Source organism: Mandrillus leucophaeus, unplaced genomic scaffold, assembly GCF_000951045.1.
Source record: "Mandrillus leucophaeus isolate KB7577 unplaced genomic scaffold, Mleu.le_1.0 Scaffold1451, whole genome shotgun sequence".
NCBI lineage: Eukaryota > Metazoa > Chordata > Mammalia > Primates > Cercopithecidae > Mandrillus > Mandrillus leucophaeus.
In genome coordinates, this window is record NW_012101423.1 from 207,754 (window position 1) to 232,439 (window position 24,686).

General features: G+C 37.4%; 1 long non-coding RNA gene across 1 annotated transcript in view; it reads left to right on the forward strand.

The window, feature by feature from the left end:
* LOC105535376 overlaps positions 1–24,686 on the forward strand; it is a 149,814-nt gene that overhangs the window by 19,609 nt on the left and 105,519 nt on the right. Inside the window, exon 2 of the long non-coding RNA XR_001005420.1 lies at positions 11,848–11,873. This is a non-coding gene — a long non-coding RNA (uncharacterized LOC105535376). The remainder of the gene's footprint in view (positions 1–11,847; positions 11,874–24,686) is intronic.

Below are 24,686 nucleotides of genomic sequence, written 5' to 3' on the forward strand. Positions count from 1 at the left end.
TATAAGGAGTAGGGAAAGGATCCAGTTTCAGCTTTCTACTTATGGCTAGCCAATTTTCCCAGCACCATTTATTAAATAGGGAATCCTTTTCCCATTTCTTATTTTTGTCTGATTTGTCAAACATCAGATGGCTGTAGACGTGTGGTATTATTTCTGAGGGCTCTGTTCTGTTCCATTGGTCTATATCTCTGTTTTGGTACCAGTACCATGCTCTTTTGGTTATTGTAGCCTTGTAGTACAGTTTGAAGTCAGGTAGCATGATGCCTCCAGCTTTGTTCTTTTGACTTAGGATTGTCTTGGCAATGCGGGCTCTTTTTTGGTTCCATATGAACTTTAAAGTAGTTTTTCCCAATTCTGTGAAGAAACTCATTGGTAGCTTAATGGGGACGGCATTGAATCATAGATTACCTTGGGCAGTATGGCCAATTTCACGATATTGATTCTTCCTATCCATGAGCATGGAATGTTCTTCCATTTGTTTGTGTCCTCCCTTTCTTAAAACTACAAAAAATTCTAAATTTTCTTTCCATTACTTTTGTAGTTTTAACATATATCTAAGTCTTCAATCCATTTGAATTTTTTATATGTGTTTAGTGTGGGAAGAAATATAATACTTTTCTTTCAAATAAATGACTATTAGTAAAAGTGGTCTTTGTTGTGTGTGTTTGTGTGTGTGTATACACATCTTTGTCAGGTCATGTTATGAGTCTTATTTTGGCTTTGAAAAAGATAATAGGAAGATTTTTATCTTTACATGATCTGGAAATGTTTAAATAACAAAAGAATATTTTTAAAAGGCCTGCAAAGATTTTTTATAAATACTGGCAATTTTGGGGAGTAACTGTTTTGGGGAGTAACTTTATTTCATTTGTTATTTTTGTTCTGTTTAGGTTTTCTATATTTTCTGGAATTTCTTTTGATAATTTATATTTTCCTAGAAAACTCTCAGTGGTTAGCTAGCAGTTTGTTTTGTTAAAATATTTTTCTACCCATTTGCAGACAATTTACTTTCACATATATTTACACATTCCAACTTCTATTATCTAATTCATTAATTTCTGGTTCTTCTTTTTTCATTCTTTCATTTTGTCTTTCTTAGGGATTTTCTTGTTGCTGCTGTTCTTGAAATGAATACCTTATTGTTCAATGCTGTAAGTGTTTCAGGCTACAAATTTTCCTCTCTGTACAGCTTTGACCGTATGTCTTAGTTTTCAAGTTTCAATACTTGAAAAAGAAGTATTTTCATTTTTATTATTTTGTAATTATTCTTTTGACTTATTTCAATAATACATTTTCTGAGAAGTAGTTTACATTTTTAAGAGATTGGACTGTTTTTCTTACATTTCAATTCCGCTATTACTTGCTAGTTTATGGAATTCTAGATGAAAATTAATATAAATTATTTGTACTTTTTGGTCTCAATGTTTTCCTTGAGAGTTAATAGACAATCACATTTTCTAAGTGATCTAATGATCTACAGATGCTTTATGCTGAATTCTCCATTTTTATGGCAATATATAAAGTATCTAATGACATATATATGCTGTTTTTTGCCATTTAATAGATATAAACATATATTAGTATTTTATATTATTATGTTACTTAGTATAATCCTTCAATTCCCTTTTCATAAAGGCTCTGTGATGCTGTTAAAGCAGATTCCTGGGCACCATTCCTAAAGACTCCGATTGAGTGAGTCTAAAATCCAAAGAAAAGCCCTACCACAGTGAGCATGCTCTTTGCTGCATGGGATAGGAGTGGCTGAGGGAAGCCCTGTATATTCAGATCTTTTGTTTGACAATTTGTGTTTATTTATTCAGCTCAGCTGACTCTGTTTAGCAGCAATACAACTAACTACTTCTTTATCTCCTTCCCCTTTTTGATCTCCAGATCATTTTTCAGGGTTAGAAGTATCACAATATATTGGCACTCTGTGCTCTATCTCAATTTTGTTAAAAACGTATTGGTTGGATTATAGCCATTTCCTAGTTTCATTGAACATAGAATTTTCTCTCTCGGATTATTTTGCTGCTCTGGTGGTTTTAAAGAGAGATCATTTTCAAGAGAAGTTTTTTTTGTTTATTTTTCTTTAGTTCTGCTATTTCTTTAATTCATCTCAATCTGTAATCTTATATCTTATCACCTTGCAAAGTCTGTTTCCCTTAATTTTCTCAAGTGCAGAGCATTTTCTGCCTAAAAAATATTCCAGAGTCAAACTTCTTAATCTAGTTTCAGTGTGCTACGTTTATGTTCTCATTTTGAAATATTCTTCTTGCATAGCTTCTCCATTTTCTTTTCTATTTCATTTCAATAACACAGGCTTATGTAGGTTTGATCTCCCATCTCCTCAGTGATAGTGTAGTTGTATTCTTGGGATCTCTACCTATTTTCCAAGGAATTATTAAGATCCTCCCTTTAAAGTCCATGTTGGACAATTTAGCTATATCATGTATCAGATATTCCATATTTCAGTTATTCAGCAGCCTGAGCATGATAGGAAGTTGAGTACCTTGTCACTCACAACTGGGTAATTATATAAAATTCTGTGAAACATTTCTTGATGTTTGAAAAACGGTAACAGAGTACAGTTTGAGAAGATAGAGATGATCCTTTCCTGCCCAGAGATGTAGACATCCGTTGTGGAGTCACCTTCTTCAGGGACAACTTGTCACACTAGTTTGACAGTGCTTGGGGGAAATGTTCCATGGTTCATGGACTTTCTATATCAGAAGGTGAATATGTTTTCTCCACCATGGATAGCTGCCCTTAGTGCTATTGATTAGGAGCTGTGAAAATGTCAGAAATTCAGTCTTTTTCTGTGCCTTATCTTCATCTTCAGACTTTGCCCCTTTAGGACATATTTTGATAGCAATACAATGTACCACAATGCTCTTTGCAGATAAGGAAACTAAGGCATGGAGATGTTAAGTAAGTCAATCAGCCCCAAGTTTAGAGATGGAATGTGAACATAGGTGACCTAACCGCCTGGCTCTTTACCACTATGCTATCCCTTCTTTTTACCAATATTTGTTGAAGGCCGATGATATAAAGCCCTTAGCTGGTAGGGCATCATAATACGACTTCATAGGAGAGCTTGAGATTTTTAGATCTACAGATAATACACAAGCCTTTTTTAGGCAAAGTACTCACTGTCTCCTCAATTTATGAGTCTTTCAATTTATATACTTGCTGATGTCTCTTTCTGCCAATTCTCTCCTGGAAATGCACACAGACACTATAATAGCTAAAAGGCAGTCCGCCTGAGAGAGTAGAAGGAGAATAGAGGTACAAACCATTGCAAATGCAATAATCCGCCTCTGGATAATTGAAAACTAATTAAATAGTATGATGTTCTAGGAGATTTGTCCAAGGCTTTCTAATAATAATCTAAAACATAGTAGTTGTTTTGTAACATTTGTGATAGGACTACTCTTTCAGGTGTCTGCTAAAGATATGATTAAGATGAATTCATTAATTAATCAAACATTCTGTTCAGTTCTCCTTTTATCCCCCCCTTCTAACTGCAGTTGATATTTTTCCAGGACACAGGAGGTATCATGATTCAATTGGCTGAGGGAAACAAATAGCATTTTTCGATAACAACTCAGTCAGAAGTCAGTTGCCAAGATTTTATTGTTCATCCCCACACAGTAAGATGATTTCTTTTCTCTAATCTTTAGCTTGACACCAATATGAGGCAGCCTAAGTTTCCTCTGCTATGTTTGGTGATTGATTTGATTTTTGTAGCCAGGGAAGCATCCTTTCACTGCATGAAGACCTAGGTCTACCAAGGCTTCTGCAGAGAACTGCTGGAGCACAAAGGATTCATCTCAAAGTTTGTTTTAGAGACTTGGGAAATTTTAAAAGCTTACCGAGGCAGTACAGCAAATGTAGCCTAATATTAATACCGTAGACTACCAGGAATAGCAAGTCCAAAGCAACTAACCTTACTTCCGGCATCTAGGCTGGCAAAGTTCATTGATCAGGTTCTCTAAACTATGCTCTGCCCATATCCACCTTTAAATTATTTCCATTATCCCAGAAACTAATATACTCCATAAGGCTAAGACCAAATAATCCAAGTTAATAAAAGCAAGGAAGTAAACGAACACCTATCTGACAGCCTTGCATGAAGCAACAAACCATCTAGGTAGTCCTTATAGTTCTGAAGTTTTCCTCTCACATTCAGCAGAGCTCTCAACCATCCTTCTGGATTTTGCCATATCGTTTAACTCTTTCCCCTATCATACAAATGAGAAAACTTAAGTAATAGTTGTCATTATGTAGGTTATTCTACTTCTCAATAGAAGTATGATGCAGGGTGTCTTGGTCTGTCTTGAACTAGGCTCCCTGGTTTTTGTAGAATCACTGACTGATTTCTTTTATGCCATATGGATTTTTTAGCCTCTGGGTTCTTCTCCTCAACTCTACTTTAAGAGCCAGTAGCATTTATTGAAAGAATACTATGTTTCTAGGCATCTTACGTCATTACCTTTAATCATCCCGAGAACCCTAGCAGGCATCAATACTTATTCTGTTTCACAAATAAAGAAATTGACGTTGAACTAGTAAGTGGTGGAACCTCTGTCTGAGTCTGAGACTCGACTCAGGACTCTCTCATTCAAAGTAACTACGAAATTTCAATTCATATAAAAAGGAAAATCTTTATGCCAATACAGGTTTTCAGGGTTTGAGGAAGATATCAATGAAACTACCACGAACTGGCTCACTTTATTATTTCTCACAAAAGGTAGTTGTTGTAAACCTTTTTGCTTAGATTTTGCTTTGTGCACAGTCTGTTTCTATGTAGCATGGCATGGAAGGAAGAAAAATTATTCAAAATTCAGTAACTTCCTTATTGATAAATATGGATATCAAATCCAGATGATGCAGATTCCTATGTTTTTGGAGAGGAGAAATAAAGAGGAAAGGTTTATGTAAAGAGGATTAAAGAAACTTCTCCAAAATCCAGCAGCACAAGGGGATTTTTGTTAGCTTTACAAACAAGAATAGAACTTTGAACAGTTCATAAACTCTAAGTCAATCTGACCCTTTGCCAGGAAACATGAATTCTCTTTCCAGTGGGTAACAGTCAGTGTTGGATTAGTCAGCACCTGTTCCTCTTCTTCCCCATTTCATTTGTTTCTGCTAAGAAACCGGCAATTATTTGCATTTAAGGTCTACCATATTGATGATATCTGAAACTGTAAATTGGATTTGCTGTCTGAGGTATGGGGTAAATACAGATAAAAGGAAATTAACATTGGCAGCAGGTGAAGAAGATACCAGCCGTTTCGGAAAGGTGAAAGAACTTCAGTGCAATAGCCTTACCCCTCCAAAGTCAAGGGCAGAAAGCATTTTAAGAAGGAGTGATCACTCGAGTCAGATGCTATGTAGAGTTCAACGATGACGAAAACTGATCAAGGGGTCATTAGTTTGAATGATTAAGAGGGCAATAATTTCTTTTAATAATGCTATTTTAGCTTTCAGTGGTAGGGACAAAAGCTTTAAAAGGGAGAAGTAAAAGGGCCACATCCATGTGGGCTACTGTTATGTTTATTCTATTATTTAATTGTCCTGATATTATTTCCTAGTAATCCAACCTAAATACTGATCAAAAATTGACTTAGGTACATATGTAGTTATTAACCCTGAAATGATTTAAAATGAATTTTAAAAATGCCTTTTCTAACTAAGGCTAATTTTTCTCTCCTGGAAGCTGAAAAGACTGCACTATTAGGACCATTTTGAGCAGAGAATTTATTATACAAGGCACAATCTCACTGGGTATGCTGACCAAGTAACCTTGTTTAGAAGAAAATATACGTTTTTGGTTTAGTTTAAAAGAGGTGAGTAGGAGAAGAGAAAACAGCAAATTACAAATAAGAGGCAATGCCTACTTTGGGTTTTTAAATTTTTTTCCTGCTCCCAAGTCTATAAAACTCAATGAGCCACAATGAGCATAATATAATAAGGTGTTCATAGTTTCCCTTTACAGACTTTCAGGCAGACCAGCCATATAAGTTCTGTAGCTGCACACTGATGCCCTAACACAAGGGAGGCTGCATTTCTATAGGTGCTACCACTGATCACACCACCTGAAAATGCTGAGTGAATTGCTTTAAAGAACGTGACTGTCAGACCTCCACAGTGTCAAGTGTGTATTCATTTAGTTAGAACTAGGAACCAACAACAGAGAAATGACAATGACTAAAATCAAGAGTCTCTGATGACCAGGGAAATTGTTACAAACGTCCAGGGTGTACTGACTCTAAATCAGGATGCCTAAGTTCAAGTCCCCATGGTGTTGTTTGTGTGATTATGAACAAGTTATTTAACCTCTTGATGTGTTTTCACGTTATAGAAGAATAATGACATAATGACATCTGGACCACCAACTGTCCTGCAGAGTCACAGAGAGACGGCCAGTGTAAACCCTCAAGCAACTACATGTGAAAGTAATTAGTGTTATTAGCATTTCTGTTTTGATTCCCCCAATGCTTTATTTTATATTTGACATTAGAAATATTTTCTGGACAGATCTGCCAAGGTAGAAAATGTTAGTAATTGAGAACTATTTTGAAATTATCCTTTTATTTCGTACCTAAAAACCAAAACCCCCAAATCCAACAAATAAACAGCATTACCAACCTATAAACAAACTGAACTACTGAGGGAAGTAATTTTCTCAACGTTGTCCAAGTAGTCAGTGGAAATCCCTAGAAAAAACACTTTCTTGGACTTCCAGATTTTTATGTCTTCATGCAGCATGACAAACACAAATACTCAATAATTACGTGTTTTAATGAGAAAATAAAAATAAGAGGCATCTTTTTCTACTTAGTCAGTTGCATCTTTCTGTGAAATAAACCCAGCTTCTAACATTTTCTTCACGGTAGTTGTGCCTCTCCAGCTCTCTCTATCCAGCTGTAGCAGGAAAAGCTGTATTATACCCTTACTCTGCCCCTTGGAATAGGGCCACAGTGGAATGGTGCAGAAATGGGCACCTGCCCCTAGGAAATGCTCTGGGAATTTTCTCTCTGGATTCTGAGGGTATAAGTTGTGAAACTTGGCAGCTGTCAGTGACCTTGTTTCCTGTATAAATTTCTAGAGTCCTAGAGAGGTGGTCTGGAGGGAAGAGAAGAAAGGAGAGAAGAGAAGAAGAGGGGTGGGGGGAGAAGAGGGAAGAGGAGAAAGCTCTTGTATAGAGTGGAAAAGACCCACTATGAAGCCCAAGTCTTTTCAATCTTAGTTTCAGGCCAGACTATTTATTTCAGCAGGCTAGTGTTTTTCTCTGGATCCTTTGACAGGCACACTGGTGAGCATATGGACTTTGTGGTCAGCGGAACTGAGCTTGGATCCTAGAGTCATTTACTGGCTGTGTGACCTTAGGAAAGCTATTTAAATTCTAGAGTCTCAGTTCCTTAATCTGTATAAAAGGATAAAAAGTCTTTATCTTGTAAAGTTTTTCTAAAGCTTAAATAAGATATTATGTGCAAAATGCTTAATTCAACCCTTGTGTGAATTAGACACCTAGTAAAATACAGCCATTAGAATGGTAGGTTTTTGGAATTAGGGAATGCTAGGGCAGAAAGGATTATTGGAAACCATCTGGCTTGTTGATTCTCATAAGACCCTTCAGAGTCTTAAGCGCTCTCTAAACACAGATAACATCAGAAGAAAACAGGACCTCTGCCCCTCAACTCTCACTTCACACAGAAAGCCTCTATTTTTGTGTCATATTTAGGAATTTCTAGTTTAAAAAGTAATATAAGGGAAGACTTTTGCAAAAGGAAAGTTTGAAAAAAAGATAGTGCAACTTACTGACTTTATAAACAAGGAAACTGAGACACAGGAAGTCAAGTGATTTGCTTCTTTGTCCATCTTGTCAGGGAATTCTGGGGGTACACACACTCTTCATTAATATCAGCAAGCCCAATGCCGGGTATCTTCAGCCATTGGCTCTCCTTCCATGGTAGCTTCCCCAGATTCAATGCTACAGTCAAGAGTGACTCCAGTCTGCTTTGCCCATTCTAGGCACCAGGTTCTGATTGAAATTACAGAGGGAGGCTGTGATCAGATTAATTATCTAAAACTATTTTTGAAGACAGTGAACAGACAATTAAAAAAATGAGATGACTAAGCCCATGCTGTGGAATAAAAACTCTATACTGTTCTCTCAAGTTATTTAGGCAAAATTAAAAACAAGAAACTCTGAAGAATATAAAGTAGGCTTTGAGATGGACTTCCGACTCTTACTGGAAATTGGTAAAGTCTTTAGTCATGTATCATTAAGAGAATTGTCTCTGTTATGGTCCAGTCTAGATGTCTCTTCATCATTCATGTTCTGCTGATACCATTCATATCCTGCCCCAGACTGGGATGACATTTTCACTTTCTTCAATCAAGCTTTATTCATGATTACTGTGAAATTTTTAGTCTCTGCATCTGCAATTGCTCAAAGATGATACTGTAAGTCAACTGATTTCTAAGAAAGCTTCAATTCTGAAAAATGCCTGTTGCCAGTTAGCAACTCATAATGGTTAAAATGACATTAATGGACAATGTTTATTGAGCACTGCAGTGCTTCAGCCAGGTCACAGATTGACAGGAAGAGACCCCCCGCAACCCCATCCAGCACACACACACACACACACACACACATACTGCAAGGTTAGATTAGGTTCCTGATCTAATTAGCCAAGGATGCAAACCTAATCACAAGGGAGGTGGCTACACAGGAGACGAGCAGATGCTGCGAATCTCAGCATAACTTCCTGGGCTGCCCCCAAAATCTAATGGGAGCCCATAGCTTCCAGAGACTCTGTCCATACAAGGTGCACAAAGGGTCTTTCTTGACATGGCATTGCCCTTTAATATTCAGGGTGTCCATCATTTTCTAGATGGAGTTGTCTAACAACCTATTTGCCTCTTGAACCCAATTCAGTGTCTGCAACATCTCATCGTCAGGGCCTGGATGTCCCAGAATCAAATCTCTGCTTTCAGATTTTTGGGGTCCTGGGAAAGACTCAATTTTCCATTCACCAAGTGCCCTGGCTCTCATGTATCATCTCATTGAATCCCTGGGAAGAGCTACTACAGGTTCACAATAATTATCCAAAACCCTCAGGGTCATATAAATTTTTCAATTCAGAACTTTGAGATTTCAGTCAAACTGCATAGTGCATGTACCATATATTTAATTTGTACCACCTCCAGTGAGGTCTGAGGCAGCACCCCATAAATAATCACTTTATAAGAGGATTAAATAAAGGCTATGAATTGACTTACCTTATTTCAGTCAGGATCTGCTACCAGATGCTTTTGTGTCAGATGCATGCCAAATGTGCCAAATGCTTTTGTGCCAAAAGTCTTTTGGCTCTAAGAACATTTTGGACATTGCAATGCAGATTACGTTTGTTGACCTATGTTATTATCTTCGTCTTGCAATGGAGGAAGCGGAGGCTTAGAGACACACTTTAAGAACTTTGCCCAAGGCAACAGCCAGTAAGTGGTGGGATTAACATTCAGAGTTAGGCCTGCCTAAATTCCAAGCTCACATCTTTAATCACTCAGTATAATCTAGCTGTGGCTCCCTTTCAGTTTGAGAGAGGTTTAAATGTTCTGTCTCCCTCCAAGAGGAACTTCACTAGGGGGAGAATAGTGAGACAGCTTGGGTGGGAAAGGAAGGGGACATCCAAATCCCAGTAATCAAGATAAATCAATTTTAACATAATATACTTACAATTAAAATTAATGCAAAAAATCCTCAGTTTAAAAAACATCAAAAATTTAAATCAATATGGGATCAGCGTTACTGACTTTCAATTTTTCCTCAAATGCCCACATGGCTCTCTGAGAGCTGTGTGAGTACTGCTGTATCTAGTCTCTGCTTTCCCTGCAATAAGAAAAGGTATGATACCACATTCCTTTCGGCAAGAAGGGTGGCTCCAGAGTGGGTCCCAAGGGAAGTGGTTCTTCAGTGTACAGAATTCATGAACACTACCATGCTTCCTGATTACCAGGGTTAAACATCCTTTCTGGCTACAGAAACCCAACGTTAATGTTGAACCGTTTCATTCCATCCTCAATTATACCAAGAGAAGAAAGGTTATGTTTTGTAGACACTTCAACAGAGTTAAGGGATTGGAATGGAAAGGTTTAAGTTGCTGTACTATCAAGTTCACAATTGTTTTCGTGAGGCCTAGTGAGAAACAGAATCCACTCCAATGAAGAGCGTTTAATGAAGGAATTACTTACGGGGTGAGGAAACAGAGAGGACATTAGGACACTCAGAATGGAGGAATAGTAGGTTGCTGATACTACCCACTAGCCCAAAGGGGAGCAGGGGAAAATGGTGGTCCTAGAATGCGAGAACTGATTGGTGCAAAGGAGCTGTGAAGCAGAAGCTATAGTTGTGGAGCAGCACTGCCCCAAAGCAGGGAGAGAGAGGGGAAAAATTCCCCAGCCTCTTGCTCCCCTACTTTATCCAATCTCATGCCAGAGCCTCCCATGGGCTGGACCCATAGGAAATAGCCAGAGTTGGGCCTGGCTGGTGCTGTGAACACTGGTCAATGTGGAGCACAGAGAAAGGCATCTGAGGGTGGAGAAAGGATCTGGGGCAGGGAGAAACTGAAGGGAAACCACAAGAGTCTTGAATTTCACAAGCTCAGACACTATCAAGTACACAGTCTGTTTCATGACACAGTGAAAGCAGAAGGAATACAAAGACAGTTACTTTAGCTAATGATTTCACTATCACTTAAAATGAAATTATTGTACGCAAAAATCACTATTGGGTATTATTAGGTTGGTGCAAAATTGATTGCCATTAAATGGCAAAACTGCAATCAATTTTGCACCAACCTAAAATTCTCATTGTGCAGAAAAGAGACTGATTTTATTCTCCTTTTTAATAAATAGAAACCTTTATATAGAAAAGAAGATGGTTTATGTTAATGTGAGTCCCTGGCAATATGATGCAGATTTCCTTATTCTCCCATTCAAAACAATAAGAGAAACACTAGGAGATAAGGCATTGAAGATTTTAAACCGTAAATAATCCTTCAGAATCAGCATTCAAAGACAACGAAAGGACTCAACGGGGATTTAAGTAAAGTGGCTATTTTTATACATCATTTTAAGAGCATGGTTAAAAAGTGATGGCCATTGATTTGGTATGACTCATGGCCACTGACGTGGATATATTCTCTAAATATATGAGACGTCTATCCTGAGGTAATTATAGATTTCTTTTCCATATGAATGACTACATTGGGATGTTATTTAGACTTCTGATAAGTAAGGAGGATAAGGAGAATGAGAGCAAGATGCTCTACCTGTCCCTGAGGACCACCAAGGAAAAAGATTCTACTTAGACCGTAGAACTCTTAGTGCTAGTGTCTTTTCACATGTTTATGAGTTCGTGTCAAAATTTAAGACCAAATTGCTTGATTCTGTCTTCTAGCACCAAATTCCTTTAGGTGATGCTTGGCTCAGTTCTCCTTGGGTCATCTGGATTTTAACAATGTCTAAAATACTAATTTTTCACGTTCCCCTTTGGTATAGTTGGGTAAAGGACTTGAAGCCAATATAAGTCACTGTTAGAAAACACTATTAGAATTTTTCTCCTACAAATTATATCAGATAAAGAATATACAAATTTTTAGAAGTATTTTTCAGGCTACCTGTCCTATTGGTTAAATCTAGTTTATGCTGATAGCACTCTTTCCTCCTCAGTGTGGATGTTTAACCACACTTTCAATACTCAGTTCGTTTTTCTGTCTCAGCTTTTCCCTTCCCACTTGAACAAAATTAAATATCTACCTTTTAACTTTTGTCTTTCAGAGACCCACAAAGGAAGAGATACTGAGGTAAAATTTCAGAATAGATTTGGGAAAATGTTTACTAGTAATTAATTTATATAGAGTCAATGTTTATTGTGTATTCTGTATATAACATTGTGTTTTATACTGGGAATTTAAAGATAAGTAAGACTTACTCCCTTATTTTCAGAAATATGAAATCTAATAAGGAAAACAAATAGGTAAAGATGATTTCATTTAATATGCTAAAGATAATAATAGAAGTATAAATATTTTTTTCTGGATACAGGCATTCTGAGCCCACTCATAAACTGCTGGCAAAATAAATTCAAATACTTATTCTTTCGTTCTCAGAATGTTGCCCAAAGCCTTTATTTGTAAAGCTACATGTTTTTTGACTTGCTTTATCAGTTGTATAGAGCAGGATAGCAGTGCATCTTTATATTATGAACATTCATGCTGACAACAAAATGGTGTGTCACTTTTGTTGCATAGAGATAAATGTGATTGTAGTGTGCACTTGAAAGATGAAACTTTATAAATATGACTGTTTTGGAATTGAACTTAGAGGTCATGTAGATAAATGCATATGTTTGAAAGTCTGAGAGTCCTGGATTTGACTTTTGGTTCTGCCATTTACTAGTTGTGTGAAAGGTTACATGAAACCATTTGAAAATAAAAATATTATTTTTTAAAGCAGGGATGAAATACTCATCTAAGAGCATGGTGGTGATAATTTAATCATATAACATGCATTTGGAAAATATAATGCCCATAATAATCATTCGATAAATAGTAGTTATTGTTATTACTTAATGACTCCAAAAATTACTTGTATTATATAATCCTTGCTTATAAAATGTTCTGTTAAGGAATCAAGGATCATCATTGCTCAACAAATTAGCTTATAAAAGTATAATTTCAATGTACATAAGTATACAATTATAGAATAATTTTTTTAATGATAAAATTGACCCTCACTCACTTTCGAGATAATAATACTGAGATTTAGAGGGCTTTAGTAACTTGCTCAAGTCACTGAGGTGTTTAGAGAATACACAGCTATTAACCCCAAGCAGTATCTTGCACTTCAGAGGTTACTTGTCCTCTCCACTCACTTCATCCCCACTCTCCCTGTAGTTTTCATCTGCATTACGAATACTCCTTTTCTCATGAACATTTCTGATTCATGCTCCTTTGACAGGGAAGCTAAGCTGTTCTATCATTGATGAGGTGCGAATGAGTTGCTGTTATTAATACAAACAGAGGCACCCTCTGAGTATTATGCATTTATCAGATCAAGCATCAAAATATGAAACTACAAAAACAACTAATGAAAACAAAATGAATATTGTTAGCTAAATGAATGCTATCATCTTCCTCAAGTGCGTCTTCAAAAAGAAATGGTCCAAAGGCAAAAATAGAACAAGCTGAGAACACTTAGTTCCACAGTATAGAGGGTTTGAAACACAGACTTAATTTCCAACGTGTTAAATTGCTCAAGTGTCAGTGGTGATAAGTATCAGCATAAGAAGACCCACCCCCAGATTCAGTATTCTCCTTCCCAGCAAATCTAATAGAATTATAACATAACCCAGCAATAGCCGCATCAACCAAACAAATCTGCAGTTTGAAGCCTGACCCAGAGATCCCCTCTCTGCTTCCTGCTGTAGGCGTTTTAAAGCCATTGCCACTGTTCCTTTCTATTGCCAAAATACTTGTTTCAGTGGCCTCTACGAATGACTCCGATGGAGCAGGGATACCAAATCAAGGAACCATGTTACTAGGCATGTTTATTTGTTGAAACTATGTAATGCTCTTGAGGTTAGTGAAATTAGCATCTGTATCTGTTAAACTCATTTTCACTCCTTTTCAAGTCCGTGCCATTCTTTTAGTGGTTTAGCCCTTTGTGATCAATGCTTATAAAAGAAATGCTTTAGAGGCTGTATGTGCTGGGAGCATGGTGGTTGGTCAAGCTTCCTTGGTCACCTGAAGAGTTGCCTTGATTTGAGGATGGCAGTGATTTGAATAGTGTTGGTTCAAGGTAGTTTTGTCATTTAAAATAATATGTGGGAAAGGGGCTGCTTATGTTTCCATTATGTTTTCTCCATGTCTCAATGAGGGTAAGATTCTGCTTGAGGAACTCTAGGTAAGAACATGTAGGATGATTCCACTTTGAGGAAAGGTACTTTGTTACTAATGTTGGTAAGACAGCTTCTGCTATAAACGCTCTTCGCAATCCGCATGTAGAGAATTCTGGACAACAGTATCAGCCTGGATGCCAGAAAATGCACAGTGAGCATGACATGCCCATCGGCTGAGGCATTCTGACTGCAGCTGAGGACGCAATGGTATTTTACTTGAGATTCAGGAATGCAGAGGATAGTTTCTATGGGAGAAAGAGAAGCTTTGTTTAAGTAACTGATCTAAAGACATTACAATGTTAGCTGCTTTCACTCCTTCAAATCCCAAATATTGCTTAATATTTGATTTACTTTGCACTGATGATTTGGAATTAAATAAGATACACTCCCTGGCATCCAGAGGGTCACAGTCAAATAGGAAAGATATGGATGGATATTACCAAAAATTATGAGATATTCTTTAAGTTTGGAAAACTTAAAGGAAAGGGCAGATTGATTCTCTAGTGCTGGCTGCAATGGGCGATTCCTCAGAGAAGGCAGGAGAATGATTGGCACCTGAACTAATCTTTGGAGAACATATAGAAATTCTCCGGACAAGATGCAAAAGCATTAGAAACAGAGAAAATAATGTAGCAAGGAATGGTACGAATGGAAGCTGTAATAAAAATGGTCATTTTGAGGGTTTTTAAAAAGGTGTCACAGTATCCGTTTAGCTTCCTTGCATTCATTTTATTTTACATGGAAGAAAATAAATTAGTAGCACATGAAAAAATAAGAAAAACAAACAAAACATATGTTCTGTTAGTCTTGAGGACCTAAATATATATCATCATAAAATCTTTACATATAGACCATTCTCAAACTGTGGCTACTTTTATGAAACTGTTGAAATATTGCAGGCACCCCGTTGAGCATTACCATTCGGTGATGATTGGAGGTTAAAATTTATAAAGAGATTTTTATATTCTGATAAAATGATAGATGCTTATGCTGTTCCACAACTGCACCACCTTTTCAAATACCATTCCATTACTATTGCTTCTTAGATGACTTGATGATGGATCACACTGGATATAATATTTCATGCTGAATCTCCCTAATATGCTCCTCAATCTGACATTTGAATTGCCTCAGGAGAATTTTCTAGTCAAAAGCCTGCATAACTTCATGTCACAGAAATTAAAGGTGTAGCTATTTACCCAAATAATATTTTTAACATGCAGGAAATAATTCTCTTTTAAGTCAGTAGAGTACGGGAAAATAATAAATTCTTAGAAATCTGTTAAAATATAGATGCCCAGACTTAGAAAGTTTTACCAATAAGTTACTTATAAATTCAAAGACATAAAGTGTAGGCGCTACACAAATAAGGGCCATATTGAGAATGTTTCCTATTCAGAAATTCTTAGCATGAAGCCTAGAAATGGGGTCACTAAACTACTCACATATCTTGGCATCGAATGTCCTGGTCAGTGCAGAGCAACCTTAAACTACTAACAGCACTGGTAATGTTGAGGTGTGAAAGCATTCGTATATAGCATGAGTGTAATGGAAGCCAATATTAAGTATGATATATCATTAATTGATAAAGATGCCTTTTGTGATATTTTTCAAACTATTTGCCAATAATATTGAAAGAACTATGTGTTGTCTAGCAATTTGACACTTAATGAACATTTTAAAATTTTCTTACTATGTGTTAGGTGTGGCATTAGCATTCTGCAATGCAAAAGATGAAAGCAACCAGTCTTTGTCCTGGTAGGAGGCAAAGTGTGCACGGTTGCTATGGCTGGAAGCTGTGTTTCTTTCTTCACAACCAAGCTTATCCTATCAAAATAAATGAGCCAGGCAAAAACCTTTGCTTGAGGGAAAAACCTCACAGAATCTAAACACTTTAACTGTGATTCTGATCCATTTATTTCTCCTCTCCTTCCTTACACTCTGTCATGTCTGGAACCCAGCAATGATTAGAGTCACAGGACAGAGAAGAACTACTGGGGGCAGAGTATGTAGATAGATCACGTAGAACCTTCTAGGCCATGGTAGGATTTTTGAATATTACGTTGAATGACATGGAAAATCATTAAAGAGACTGAGGCAAAGAGCATGGTATATCTAAGTGTCTAAAAGGATTATTTTGAGTGCTGTAGAGTAAGAAGAGATCATAAGGTATAAGGAGTAAAGCAAGGATCTAAATGGGAGGTTATAGGAATAATCCAGGCAACGGGTAACAGAGACACAGACTAGCCTGCCAGCAATAGATGTAAAAAGTTTTCAGATTATGGATATATTTTGAAGACAAAGTCAGTAGGATTTGCTTAAAAATTGAATTCAGGATGTAAGAGAAATGATTCAAAGATAAAACCACAGATTTGGGTTTTATAATTTGCAAGAATGGAGTTACTACTAACTGAGATGGAGATGACTTCAGGCAGAGCAGGTTTGGTGGTGGATATTGGCCATTTTATTGGCCATGTTAATTTGAGATGTCTGATATACATGTAGAGATGTGACATGAACAACTGCATATAGGTCTGTGTTTCAAGAAAGAGGACTAGTTGGCCAAATAACTACCAGCTGACAATATGTAGTTAGTAGTTAAAGCAACAGGACTGAAAGAGATCACCAAAGAACTAAAAATTACAGCATTCCAGTATTCAGAAATTGTGGATATAGGATCCCAAAAGATAAAATTCATAGGCAGAATTGAAGTCTATGTGCATAACTATGTCAACTAGTGTCAAGTCAAAGAAATAAAAGACAAGGTCAGCACAGTGGCTCATTCCTGTAATGCCAGGACTGTGAGAGGCTGAGGGAGGAGGAGAATTCCTTGAGCTCAGGAGTTTGAGACCAGCCTGGGCAACATAGTGTGACCTCATCTCTACCAAAAATTAAGAAATTAGCTAGGCATGGTGGTATGGTGTACACATCTAATCCCAGCTACTTGAGGGGCTGAGGAGGGAGGATTAAAAAATAATAGTATGATAGCATATCCTGTGTCAGGAGACGTGGAATATATCTTTAAAGGCAACTGTTTTTCTTAAGAATTGACCATATAGGAACTTTTGGACTTTGATAGTTGTATTAGTTTATTCTCACACTGCTATAAAGAAATACCTGAGACTGGGTAATGTATAAAGAAAAGAGGTTTAATTGGTTCATGGTTCTATGGGCTGTGCAGGAAGCATAGCACCTTCTGCTCTGGGGAGGCCTCAGGAAACAAACATTCATAGTGGAAAGCAAAGGGGAAGCAGGTACATCTTATGTGGCAAGAGAGAGAGAGACAGAGAGAGCAAGAGAGAGCGCTACACACTTTTAAATGACCAGATTTCAGGAGAACTTACTCACTATTGTGAGGACAATACTGTGGGGGAAATCTGCCGCCATGATCCAATCACCTTCCACCAGGTCCCACCTCCAACACTGAGGATTACAATTCGACACAAGATTTGGACAGAGACATACACCCAGAGTATATCATTCAACCTCTGGCCCCTCCCAAATGTCATGTCTTTCTCAGATTTCAAAATACAATCACACATTCTCAACAGTTTCCTACAGTCTTAGTTCATTTCATTATTAACTCCAAAGTCAAAACCCTATTCTGAGACAAGGCAAGTTCCTTCTGCCTATGAGCCTATAAAATCAAAAACAAGTTAGAAGTTAGTTACTTCCAAGACACAATGAGGGTACAAGCATTTGGTAAATACCCCCATTCCAAAAGGGAAAAATCAGCCAAAATAAAGGGGTTACAGGCCCTGTGCAAGTCTGAAACCCGAGGAGGGCAGTTGTTAAATTTTAAAGCTCCAAAATAATCTCCTTTGATTCCATGTCTCACATCCAGGGCACACTGGTGAAAGGGGTGGGCTCGCAGAGCCTTGGGCATCTCTGCCTCTGTGACTTTGCAGGATTCAGCCCTGAAGCTGCTCTTAGGGCTGTTGAGTGCCTGTGGCTTTTTCAGGGACAGTGAAAGCTGTCAGCGAGTCTACCATTCTGAGGTCTGAAGGATGTCCCTTTGTACTCAGCTCCTCCAGGCAGTGCCCCAGTGGGGATTCTGTGTGGGGCCTCCAACCCCACATTTCTCCTCTGCACTGCCCCAGTAGAGGCTCTTTCTGAGGTCTCTGCTCCTGCAGCAGACTGGACATCCAAACTTTTCCATACATCCTCTGAAATCTAGGCAGAGGTTCCCAAGTCTCAACTCTTGAATTCTATGCACCCACAGGCTTAACACCACATGGAAGCTTCCAAGGCTTATGGCTTGCACCCTCTAAAGCAGCAGCCTGAGTATGTGGGCCCCTTTGAGCCATGGCTGGAGCTGGAGCAGCCAGGATGCAGGGAGCAGTGTTCCAAGGGTACACATGACAGTGGAGGCCTGGGTCTGGCCTACAGAACCATTCTATCCTCCTAGGCCTCCCAGCCTGTGATGAGAAGGGCTTCTGCAAAGGACTCTGAAATGCCTTTGAGGCCTTTTCCCCTTGCCTTGAATATTAGCACTTGGCTCCTTTTTTCTCATGCAAATTTCTGCAGCCTGATTAAATTCCACCCTGAAAATTGACTTTTTTTTTTTTTTTTCCTCCTACCACATGGCTAGACTGCAAATTTTGCAAACATTTATGCTCTGCTTCCCTTTTAAATATGTTTCAGGTTTTTTTTTTTTTTTTTTTTTTTTTTTTTGCTCACACATATGAGTGTATGCTCTTAGATGCAGCCAGGCTATACTTGAACGTTTTGCTTCTTGGAAACTTTTCCAACAAGATACCCCAAATCATCACCCTTAAGTTCAAACTTCCACAGATCCCTAGAGCAGGGGCATAATGCAGCCAGGCACTTTGCTAAAGTATAACAAGAGTAACTTTACTCCAGTTCCCAATAAGTTCCTCATTTCCATCTGAGACCTCCTCAGCCTGGACTTCATTTTCCACATCACTATTACCATTCAATAAGACTCTAGGAAGTTCCAAACTTTCCGTCAGCTTCCTCTCTTCTTCTGAGCCCTCCAAATTCTTCCAACATCTTCCAGTTACCCAAATCCAAAGCTGCTTTCACATTTTCAGGTATCTTTATAGCAATGCCCCACTCCTTGGTACTGATTTTCTGTATTAGTCTGTATTCACACTGCTATAAAGAAATACCTGAGACTTGGCAATGTATAAACAAAAGAGGTTTAAGTGGCTCAGAGTTCTGCAGGCTGTACAGGAAGTAGAGTGGATTCTGCTTCTGAAGAGGCCTCAGAAAACTTATAATCATTGTAGAAAGTGAAGGGAAGCTCAGGAAATATAATCATGGCAGAAGGTGAAGGGGAACAGGCATGTCTTACTTGGCTGGAGCAGGAGCAAGGGAGAGAGAAAGGGGAGGTGCTACACAGTTTTAAATGACTGGATCCCTGGAGAACTCATTCACTATTGTGAGAATAGTACCAAGGGGAAAAATCCATCCCCATGATACAATCAACTCCCACTAGACCCCACCTCCAACGTTGGAGATTACAATTTGACACGAATTTTGGGTGGGGACACAGGTCCAAACCATACCAGTAGTCTTATTCTGAGAGTACCTGAAAATCTCCTGAGACCCATTATCAATCTCAAGACTGCAAAAAATCAAAGTCCTGTATTCATTCATGAAAATCAGTCATCAAATACTGTTTTATAAGAAGTAATCATTTAATTTGATCAAGCTTGAAGAGTTCTCGGGGAGGAATCTTAGGCAGAATGTCACCATTGCATCTCTTCATCTGAAGAAAAAGATTGATTTAAGAATATAGTACAGACACTACGGCTGCCATAAAATGGAGTAGTCCAAATTTGCCAGGTTTCTTTCTACCTTCAGTGGTAGGAAGCAGTCCATTTAGTTAACTTTCTTATAGAGCCTTGTCTCCAAATATGCCACAACTACCTGTATCTAGATTGAACTTAGCTTTGGTAAAAGAAATAAGACCTAATTCCGATGTGCTTGTTCTTCTACTCAATCTAATCACAAAACAGCTGGGACTCAACGTTGAAATATAGTAGTTTAAAACTTCCATTGACTTAGAGAGAATGTTGGTCCACATAGTTTATAGAAATAATAATGATAAAAATCCCCCCCCCAAAATTAAAGCCAACCTGGATTATTTCAAAGTTTATTCCTTTCCTGTTTCACTGCGCCCCAACTCCAAAGCAGTGATAAGAATTTGAGATAATCTGAGGTCTTAACTTATGCCTGACTTGTTCATCACATAATAAATTTTAGGTATTAAATATATTGCTATTGTTTTGGGGGCATTATCAGTTTTTACCCTTTCTAAATAGTCACAGATGCTTATGGATGTGGATACCATGTGACGAGTTCATCTCATTTCTCATAGTTTCAAGGAAGACTGGATTTAATCTTCTTCAGGGACATACCCAGAGAAATTCCTATAACCTCAGTGACTAACCTGATTTCTCTTGAAAATAAAATCCCTGATGATACGAAAAGCTCCCTCATTATTGATCTCTCATAAAAGCTCCAGTTGCATCCACCCCACCCCCACTGTACTTCTGATGAAGTGGTTGAGATGGTGCAATAAAGATCAAAGGCATTAGGCCACATTTTTAAGAGAGCCATTTGTTTTTGGCACTTTGTAGGATTTGCTTGTTTTTACTTACTGGAAATTTTATATCACTAAATTTATGTGGTCATGTTATTTTTAAGAACATATATTTATAAAGAATTACATAACTTTTAAAATATACTTCTGCTTTTGTACCACCTAAAATCATCTTTCATAATGGAAAATAGACCTAGAAAGTGTCAGTTCAGCCATGTCCTCAGTGCATTGATCTCCTTTACAGGTTAGCTGTGGATTATCAGGTTAGTTCAGTGAACTGATTTCCTTTGTAGGTGAGCGCTGCTAGGGCTGTATCTCAAATATTAATGTCTTAGCTGTAAAGTGAGGATGATTAAATTCTAAAGTCATATCCATCAATATGGTCAGATTAAATTCTAAAGTCATATCTATCAATAAAATCTTCAGGTTTCTGTATAGTTCAGTCTTGACTCAACACAAAGTTCAGCAGGCCTGGTAGGCACTTGCACCTGTCTGAATACCATCACATGCCTTCTGTTTAGCCTTCCCTTTTCTAGACTGGATGTCCCAGTTCATACTTCCGTTTGTGTCTTTCATGTATAATAATTCAGCATTTCCAGTGACACATTTCTGGCTGTGCTTCAAAGGGAAGGTGATGCTGGAACTGGCAGCATGACCAGCACTGTATAAAAACCAGACAGACAGCAACACAGCATCCATGAATAGATGGCAGAGTTAGCAAGAAAAAATAGCTTGGAGGATGGAAAAACCCCAAAGGTGTGAAACCTCTGGCTTTTTTCCGTTTTATTTAGCTTTGCTTATTATTATTTTTCTTTTCTTTCCTACCCTTTTGCCTTTATGATCCAAGATGTAGTAGGAATCTTTAGTAGTGATGGATCATAATTTTTGAGTCCATAAGCAGACATTATCTCATTTAATAAAAAATTGGAAAGGTGGACCTTAGCCATTTAGAACAACTTCTTATTAGCAAATCAAAACTCTCAGCAAGAGTCTTAGAGCAGGGCCTATAAAATGAGAAGGGCCATGTATGAGAGAGTTAGCTCAGACCTCGAGTCAACCTCATCTCCACTTCTGACTTAGGCCAGGCTACAGGTAAGCCGGATAAACAGGAACATCTAGTTCCTGTTTTATATCATAAACTACTTGGATAGGAAGTTGTCTTGTTAGAACATGCCCCATGTTTCCATCATCCTGTCTTAATATTGATTACACTCAACAAAAAAGACTGTAACACTCACAAGTTTTCAGCATAATAGAGAAAATGGGGTGTCACCATGGTAATGAATCTGATGCATAGCTGGCCAAGTGTTAACACTGCCTGGGGGGATGTATTTTCCTATGGACTAGGCATATTGCATTCTTTTCCCTATTTCTAATCAAGGGGATGTCTGTGATCATTAGATCTAAGTAGATAAACATATTGTCCTCAGACACAGGGTTTCATGTCCTTCCTGGACTCATTTCTGCCCTTGTGTAAATTCATACACAATGGTCTCCTTGGTTACTGCAACTTGCTGTATGTAAGGTTTTTCAGTGACTGCAAATCATTGGGATTTTTCAACATTTAGGTAATTACAGATTCTTCTGTAAAGGGGATGTGTTCACTGTATTTTTTTTTGTATTCAACTTTAAGATGTACATGTGTATTTTATTACATGCATAGATTTTATAGTGGTTAAGTCAGAGTATGTAGGGTATCCATCACCTGAGTAAAACACATTGTACCCATTAACAACTTATCCTCATCCTCCTGCCAACCCCTTACCCTTCTGAGTCTCCAATGTCTATCATTCCACTCTCTACATCCATGTGAACAAATTTTTTACTCCTATTTATGAGTGAGAACATGCAATGTTTGTCTTGCTGTTCCTGGCTTGTTTCATTTAAGATAATGACCTCCAGTTCCATCCATGTTGCTGCAAATGACATGATTTCATTCAGTTATGGCTGAATGCTATTCCATTGTGTATATATACCACATTCTGTTTATCTATTCATCCACTGATGAACACTTAGGTTGATTCTGTATCTTTGCTATTGTGAATAGCGCTGCAATACACATGCAATTGCAGGTGTCTTTTTGATATATTGATTTCTTTTCCTTTGGTTAGATACCCAGTAGTGGAATTGCTAGATCAAATGGTAGTTCTATTTTTAGTTATTTGAGAAATCTCCATACCTTTTTCCATAGAGGCTGTACTAATTTACATTATCACCAATGGTGTAAAAGAGTTCAGAAGTATTTTCTTTAAATCCTGGCCATCTAGCTACTATGTAGGCCTAATTGATGTTTTCTCTTGATCCAAAATATATCCATCTTTATATTGCTTTGCTATTAAGTTAAAAAGGAGGAATATAATCCCACACTTGTTTCTGGATAATTTATTCATTCATTTTTTAACAAGGAATGCATATTTTGTAAAAATCTCTTCTATAATCCAGGTACTGTTCTATGCATTGGGGATGCAGTGGTGAGCAGAAATAACCATTCCTTACTTGTGAGGCTTAACATTTTAGTTAGGCACTCATGCTATGAACTTACTGTTCTAAATATTGCAGTTATGTTAGTCTTCAGTGATTTGTAAACACAATAATCTGTGAGAATATTAATGGACACTGATTATTCAGAAAATAATTGGTTGTCATGCCGAATGCCATTATTTATAATAAACTCCTAGTGTATGTGTGCATGTATCTGAGCATGTTTAAAAAGAACTGAACTGTGTGGCATGTGTTGTCAAGTACATTCACAGGAGTATGAATTTAGGTGAGGATTTTTTACTGTTCTTAATTGCTAATGAATTCATCTCAGAAGTACAAATGATGCAGTGCATATGTTTATATATATGAGAACCATTAAGAGTTACATGAGTAACTTAATTAGTTGAGAAAAACAGTGGCTTGTAAATAATGAGTAAAGTGAAAATTAGCCAGCAAGGGTGCTAAAATAGAAATTTTGTCTAAACATGTTTAGCTTCAACTTCATTGTAAGAAACTAAGAAATCAGTTTGCACAGTTTTCCTTCATAAGTTCATTGGAATAACGATTGGTCACGTGTGTCTTTTGCCATTCCAAGGGGAAGTCATTTTGCAGATGATAAAGTTATATTTAGACCTATGTAAATTTCTTCAAATTATAGAGAAAAGGAAATTACTACCAGTCCAATTTAAAAAAAAAGCCTTGACTGTTTTTATTTCTTGGGGAATGTTAAGTGGACTGTGAAACTGTAAATATCTACTGGCTGAACTTGGTAATTTAGCAAAACCGCCCATATAGATTTGTGTTAAAAACACCTTTCTTAAACTAAAAAACTGACTGGAATCACATTTATTCATGAATGTTATCACTAACCACTAATTCCCGCATTAGCTTGTCTTGTGTGCAGTGTGAAAAGTACAACCTTAAAGGAAAAAAGGAAATTTCTGGCTCTTATATGCATATGAGGCAGTTGTTTAAAGGAGAAACATGTAAGCATCAGTGAGTTTTTTAAAATAAAATGGTCAAGTTTGAGAATGTTTTCTTATGTCTCAATTGAAGATATAAAGCCTGCTTTGAATAAGCAGAGGCAAGGTCATGCAATCCTATGGGCTATAACCATTTAAATGTGGACTAGAATAGAATATTTGTCTGAAATGAGTTATATAACAGAATATGTGATTGAAATTTCGATCCTTCTAAAATCTGTGCTTTTGGAGAAAGGTGATTGTCAGAGTGAGTGCAGTAACTGTCTACCTGTGATTCTAAGTTTCAAGGCAAATAGGTTGAGAAGATTCAGTGATATTACAGGAGAAAGATCTGGTAGCTGTGATAATTATCCTGGCTGTGCCTTTTGAAGATGAGGACAGGAATGGCAGCAGCCATCAAATGAAAGGCTGGCAAAATTAAAATTGATGACCACGTTACACTGAAGCTCATACATTATATTCAGTAAAAGGAACCATGCCATACAAATAAGAAAGCCACAATTTCTGCTCATTCCTAATTATATCTCTTTTTTCCATCTGTTTCAATTCCAGCACCTTAACTCATTCTAGTAGAGAAAGAAATAAATTTCTTTAGGATTTAGGAGACAATTTTAGTGCTTTTTAATGTAAAAAATGTAATATAAATATGAAATAAATTCTACCATTTTTGTCTGAAGGGTCA